Here is an 8,098-nt window from a genome sequence, read left to right on the forward strand (position 1 = left end):
GATGATAGGAAAGAATATGAATGCTTTGAACCTCACCAAGGACATCGCATTGGATAGAAATGATTGCAGGAGAAGGATTCATGTGGAAGACCCAAAATGATTTTCTTTTTTGGTTCATATCGCCGACCCCAATTGTTTTGGGATGAAGGCGTAGTTGTTGTTGTTGTTGTTGTTGTTGTTGTTGTTGTTGTTCTGATTTTTACAGCAGTTCAAAATATCCAAAAATCAGTATTTTTGATAGCCTAAGATCGAGTCTTGAAGTGTTTTGCTATTTAGAAATTTTTTATTTTAATTAGTTTATGTTTTAATCAAAATTGTTTTTGTGTTCTAGTGTAAAATCAATTTTCATAGAGGTTGTCATCTTTTCCGAAGAAGACGACAACCATTGTTGCTTGGTCAAGTTTTTATTTTTAGTAAGTTTAATTTAGTTTAGTAAGGTCTTAATTTTGTACTTAAGGCATTTAGGGAATAGAGTTTTCATTAAGTAGTAATTAGTTAAATTAGTATAGTTATATTGTTAGTCATAGTTATCAATTCACGATTTTTTTATTTCATATTTTGCCCATGCATTTATTACTTTAGATACTACATAGGTTAGAATATAATTAGTTTAATTAGTATAATTTGGAATTTTTGAATTTTTATAAAGGGTATTTTTGGAAATTCAAAGCAATAGGTGACTTTTGCAATTTAAGGGGTTTCTAATTTTTGTTGAATCATTTTTTGGAAAGCTTGGGTCTTCTTTGAAAACCCAGCTTAGAGGTATCTTCTTCTTGTCCCATTTAAGTAAAGTGATTCAAAAATTGAATCACCTTACTTAAAATTGGATTTCTTTGGATTTTAGGAGATATCCTCTTAATTAGAGGATTTTAGCTCAAAACACGTGGGCCCATTGGGATTCACATTTTTTGTTCTGAAAGGTAATAAAGTATAATCTAAGGCAAGAGCTTACCTGGGTCCCACCTAAATCCACTTCAGCCTAATATTTATTCAATTCCCCTTCTCTTATTTAGGTTAATTTTATGCACATTTTTTTATAGTTCAACTAATTAGGTAAGTTTCAATTAGACATTTTTATTTTATTTTATGTCAATTAGAATTAACATTGCATACTAAGTGAGTCAGTCATCCTTTCCTGATTACTTGCTTTCTTTTCTTTTAATTTTTTTTTTTTTTTTGGAGATCCTACATAGTGGATGGCTCACCTTAGATAATATTTGCATTAATTCAAGCTTGTATTAGTTAGGTAAGTCATGTACGCCATGTTTGATATTTTATGTCTTGTATGTTTTTTTTAATTAATGTTTGAGTAGGTCCCACATAGGGGACTAACATTGGTGTGCAATTATGTTAGTTAATATTCACATTAGCTTAGGTTTGTTCATTTATCCTAGTTGTGTATTTACTTGTATGTTAGAGTTGAGTTAGCCCCTTCAAAATAATTTATGTTTTATTTTTAAACTTTATTTTTTTTAGCACATTTAAAATTCTGATTTCTATAGTTTAGCATAGTTGTAGAACTGGTATGTTTGTTTATTAAATCAGTATAGTGCCATTAGTGCTTGAATTGGTTTATCTTTCATTCTTGAATTGAATTTTAGAACCAGAATTTGCAGTCGGTTGCACTCATTATTTCATGTCAAATTTTTTTGATTTTTGAACTCAAATCAGTTTTATTTTCTCCATCCATGTGTTCTCTGATTACATACTAAATATCAACTCATTTAGAGTTGATTTGATCAGGTTTTTAAGCATTTTTCAAAAACTAGTTTATCATATAATCACATTTCGAGACAGACCAATTTTCTGATTTTAGGTATTCTTGAAACCCTAATACCTGAAGATTTTGGATGAATTTTTAAGTTCTATAAAACGGGTATGATTCCTGCACATGTCAAAAATCCAACAAAACAAATTTCATCAAAATTGGATTTCATTTGGCCCTTCAAATCATCTATTTTCTAAAGTCTGTCAGATAGTCGATTATGCACTATAGCGAGGGTAAAATAGACATTTCAGTAGTTAATTGGATTTTTGTAGTTTTTCATATTTTTTTTCAGCTTACATAGTTTAATTATAGAATTTAACATAGTTAGTATTAGAATAAATTAGTTGTTTTTACGGAATTAGCACAGTAGTATTGTTTTTCTTTCAATGTAGATTAATTGTTAGAATTCTTTTTAGAATTAATTTTAGTTATATTTTAAAATTAGTAGTAGTAACTTCATTTTCTAACTTGTTATTTCTCTTTTTTATAGGTTTACAAGCACACTGCAGGTCAAAAGGCAATTTTACACCAATAGATTGAATGCCATACTTGTGAAAGAACAAAAATACCCTTTTGGACTTGAAGGAGTGCTCAAGCAACATAGTTTAGATTCTTATAATTTTTTAGTTAATTTTTATTCATGATTAGTGTTTGAATTAACTTGTACTTCTTCCTATAGATATTTTGAAATATTAATAAATTGAAGTATTTAGAATTGAATTTGGATATTATCTCATTCCCTGTGGATTCAACATGTACTTACCACAACTGTGGAAGTTCGGTTTTTACATATTTGGTTGCCGATTTTCTAAAACATTTATTGAAAATATCTTTTTAAAATCATCATTACAAAAAGAATAATCAGTATCCAATGACCTCTAGGTGGTCAACTTTTCTATAGGTCAACATATAGTCCCTCATTCCTTATAAATAATGCATGACCTTCTTTGTTGTCTTCTAGTACACAATGTAGGGATTTGACTGATATCCGATCATACATATATTTTTGCATTTTATTTATACTATTTTGTGCATAATCCGTTGAAAAATCATACTAAAAACTTAGTCTTATCTTTGTTTTTGAGAAATCATTTTAAAATAAAAAAAATACGAGAAAATTGCACATTTCAGAACCTACCCTACATTTTTTAGTGTTTTATTTAGTTTAGAATTTTTTTAATTCGTAGTCTAATTAGGTTAGGAGTGTATTTACTAATCTCAATTAGTTTAAAAAAACTTCTTTTGAAAAACAAGTTTTTAGAGAAAGACATGTTTTGTAATTTATGAAAATTTTTGGACTTCCATAGAATATTATATTTTGACCTAAGAATTGATATAAATAATATTTTTAGAGCTACAACCCACGTTAAGAAAATGAGGGCCTCTTCTCTTCTCTTACTCTACCTCTTCGTTCCCAACCGGTTCTCCCTCAATCTCTTCGTTTCTCTCTTTAATTCGTCTTGCTTCTAACATTTTTTTATTGGCGGTTCTTCTTGCCTTGTCGAAAGAGGTTCGTGCAGCTCGAAGAGTAAAACCATCTTCTTCTTCTCAACCCCACCATCGGAGGTAAATCACACAATTTGCTTCTTCTCTCCCGTTTCACCATAGTTTTGTAGTTTTAGTTTTCGCATAACATACATCATAACATTGCATATAGTTTTTGTTCATTCATGACATATTCATCAGATCTAGTTTAGATTCATCATATTTTTTTCATATAAAAATATAATATATATATATAATGGTTTATTTAGCCGATTTTCTTGATTTGCGTATAGAATAATAATATTTTATTCAAAATGCTAGATTTAGCCTAGCATTTTCTGATATTTTTGTGAGTTTTGATTCAATTTATGGTAGATCTAAGTTAAATTTAATCCAGACTAATTTTCTTTTTATTTGGATTTTATTAGGTTAATTAATTAGATTTTCTTTAGTAGCCAATTAGGGCTTTTATAATCTTTTTAATTCTTTTTTTATTGTCCTAATTATATCTAAATATTTTTTGATTATTTTTCAGTATTAGGTTAGTTTATTCAATGCCTAATTCATGTTCATGATTTTTGGTTAAGTGCTTTAGTTTGTTTTATTTAATTAATAGCTTAAATTAGAATCAGTAAATAAATAGATTTGTTTTTTTAATTGTTATTATTTTAATTGAATAAATAGTTTTATTTACTGACTTTATTAGTTAGTTAAATTAGTATTTACTTCCAAAAATTAATTTGTAGTATTCAAATTAGAAAACCATGTTTTCATTCAAATATCATTTTTCGTAAAATAGATTAATTAGTTGATTTAGATAGTTTGGAGATATTCTTGATAATTTGTTATTCTAATTTTATATTTTATTTCTAGTTTTCACATTAATTAGATCAAAAATAATTTTGTTAATTATGTTAGATTAATTGACATTAGTTTAGCATAATTAGTTTAGTCTGATTATTCAACCAATTTTTATTAGTTTTATATACATCAATAATTAGCTAGTTTAAATATTTTTATTTTGTTATTGATTCCGAAATTAATTAGTTAGCTTAGATTCTTTTTATTGTTAGTTAGTTTAGCTTTTAATTTCATGTGTAAATTGTTTAGATTAGATTAGAAATCAATAGTTGATTCTTGTTTCGTGCGTTAATTCATAAGAATATGTTAGTTAGTTAGATTGTTTAGGTTAGTTTTTATTTTCTATCTTTATTAATTAATTCTTAGAATCCATAGATCATATAATTCATGTTAATTTAGTTTAGTTTGTTATTAGTTCTTGGCTTTTAGTTAGATTGTTAGTAGTTTGTTATGGATTAGTTCTTGTCAATAGTTAGTTTTACTATTTTGTCTTTTAGTGTAGTGGTTAGTTACATGTTATGAGTTATTTTATGTTAGTTTATTTCATGCTTTTGTGATTTTTTGCTGAAACTAATATTGAATTTCTATGAGTTTTTGTGTTTTGCTTTGTGTTTAATATTATTTTTTTTGTAGGAAAGCGATTGATTGTACAGTGAGCCCTCAAAAGTACCCTAAAAGAGCCCTCTAAGGTCCCTAAAAGGTCCCCTCAAAAAGCTCTTCAGAGAGCCCCTTAGAGCACTCAAGGAGCATATCCAATGAAAACCAATAATGAAGGAAGAGACTAGAAGCTTGAGCACTAAAGACCCTTTTCTTTTATTTTTAGCTTAGGGTTCATTTTATTTGACTTAATTCAATTGGGTTTGTAATAAGGCCACTCATTATTATTTTTATTTGTTTAAGCCCTTCAGAGAGGGTTGCACTCTGTTTTATTTAATTAATTATTTTTATTTTCAAGGTAATAAAGAGCAATTTATCTTTTGTAGAATACAAAGTACTTTCTCCCATTTTCTGAGATCGACCCGGACTCCACCACTCATGTGAGGCAGTTTTTATTAGTTGGTGTCTGGCTTGCATAAAACGTTTTCATCAAAAATATTGTTTTAAAAATCTATTTCATAACTTACATTAATATCTATCAAGCATTCTCACAATAAATGCTATATCAAGTCGTGTGCAGGTCTGCACGTAATGCAAACTCTCAACCGCTGAAGCATATAGAACAGTTACCATCTGAGACTTTTCATTATCATCTTGATGGCAGTCCTTTTGGCTCAATTTATCCTCTTTCACTATAAGTGCCAAACCAGGAGAACAATTATCCATCCCATATCTTTTAAGAACCATAAGGATATAGAATTTCTGAGAGAGACCAAGGACACCCTTAGTTTTATCATGATGAATCTCGATTCCAAGGACATATGTGGCCTCACTCATACCCTTCATATCGAAATGAGAGAAAAAAAATCTTGTGTCTCATGTAGTTGACTCAAATCATTAGTTGCAAAGAATATCATCAACATATAAAACCAAAATTATAAACTTCTCTCACTAGTCTTAACATAAATGCACTAATCAACAATGTTTTTAGTGAATCCAAAGTTTATAATTACCTGATTGAACTTTTTATACCACTAGCGAGAGGCTTATTTAAGTCCATAAATTGGCTTCTTCAATTTACAAATGATTCGAGTCATCTACATTGAAATCAGAAGGTTGTTGCATGTATACCTCATCTTCCAGATCCCCATTCAAAAAGGTAGTTTTCACATCATTTGATGTAGCTCTAAATCAAAATGAGTTACTTTGAGAAACGATGCACCACAACCAAAATAGAACTGAGACCCTCTACCTTTGGCAGACTAACAATGAAGTCCACGGAGATGTTATCCTAAGGACGTTCTGGAATTGGTTGAGGCTCAAGGAGACCGGCAGCCTTCTGGTTTGTTCCCTTATCTTGTTGGCAGATGAGGCATGTCTGCACATACCTCTCAACATCGTCTCTCATTTGCGTCCAATAGTAGTCGCGCTCAAGGAGTGCTAAGGTCCGCTCCTGACCAGGATGGCCGACCCATAGTGTGTCATGGTTGTAAAACTCATAATTTTTAAGGATTATTAATAAATAAATAACTCATTTTTTTATCTCTAAATTAGAAATGTATTTCTAGCTTTTGAATTTTATTTATTTATTTATTACATATTCATTTGTTTATTGAAGCCAATCAAGGTATAATTTGCATTTATAGAACTATTTTGGGCTATAAATCACTATTTATATATATATATAATATTTAAATATATTTTTGATGGAGTTTGTAAATTATTAGAATGTATTTGTGTGTTATTTGGCTCTTGGTAATGATTTATAGGGCAATTTACTATTTTTGGCTAATCTTGTTATAATTGGCATTTTTTGTGTTTTTGCCATTTGGAATCACACAAGAAGGGTCCGTTGTATTGCTTGGGTAGCGGTCTTTGCAAACTTCAAAACTCCTCGATCTTTTGAGTTTTGATTCATTGTTCTTCACATTATTAAGGTAAGATGCCTTAACTGAACTTGTAGAGAGCATGTTTAGGCACTAATTATGTAAGCATGATGTCGTTGCACTGAATATTTAAATAAATTACAAATATAAATTATGCTCACACACTTCACTTAACTATGAATATCAAGAACTCTTGTGATTGTAATTCGAAGATCATGCTTGTCATGATTATAGTTAGCGAAATATAGAGTGTGTTTGTTGCAAGTACACTTGTGTGTGGGTTTGAATGCTCATGCACTTATGAATATATAATATATATGCAATGTGTGCCATCATACTTTGGTTTGCGCATACTATGTTGCTTTGCGTGTTTATATGAATTTGATACATGGTGCACATATAACTACTATAGATATGTATAAGTCATGTTCGATGCATAATGTGAATGTTATATATATTGTCTTGTCATATGATAGACTCATTTATTCTTGTATGGAAGAATAAATGAGTCTTTTAAACTTGTATGTCTTGTTTGCTTAAGAAATATATGTGTATGATGTACGGTAGAATGGTCAATGAGATTTTGACCAACCCTTACACAATTATATCTAAGGTGATATATCGATTTATGTGGTGAAAAATGCATGACCTTTATCGTGTGTGTAAATCTCGAACTACGTAGGAGTTATGTATGTTGAGGTTTAGTTGCTTCGTATTATGAAATGTGCATGTTCACGTATGCATGCATAGAACTCATGTTTTCTTTATGCATGCTTCGAGGTTCAATTTATGAAGTGCAATATCCTTTGTGGCGATGATATGATGCGTAGGATAATATGCTTATGTATGATATGATTTAAATGCTACGTGAAATGAAATTATGAATGCATGCGATAAATGTTTAAGTTCAATAGTGAACTTTGGTTCATTCAGCCTTATTGGTTAAAATGTGTGATTTTATAATTTGAATACCATATGAAGTGATGTATGGTGTGATGGTTTGATTGTATACATGCTTATGCTAGTGTTGATGGCTATCGACCTTGAGAGTGGTCAAATGTATTAATGTATGTATCACAATAGTTTTCACTGGATATAGTAACCGTTGAGAAACTTTTTCCAAAGGATTCTCTATGAGGGTGTGCATGACCAGATCAGGTAATCCAGCTAGAGCAGTAAGTCTCTGTGAGGAAGTGCATTGTCCAAGAGTGGGTAGCCCGCGAAGACGATATATTCCTTTGAGGAAGTGCATTGTCCAAGACCAGACAGACCATCCATCTTAGGCGATAACTCCTTGTGAGGTTGTACATTTCCCAGACCAGGTGATTCGGCATGAATTTTGTAAATCTTTATTATGAATAAATGAAATGTTATGATGAATTGTGATCATCTTCTGAGTTGATTGAGATAGCCAGTTATGAATCTATAAATTTGGCTTTTCTATTATAGCATGATTATATATTGAACTTAGATATGATAATCAGATCCTTATTGATTTTAG

The sequence above is a fragment of the Nuphar pumila genome, chromosome 14 (assembly GCF_984573655.1).
Source record: "Nuphar pumila chromosome 14, dmNupPumi1.hap1.1, whole genome shotgun sequence".
NCBI lineage: Eukaryota > Viridiplantae > Streptophyta > Magnoliopsida > Nymphaeales > Nymphaeaceae > Nuphar > Nuphar pumila.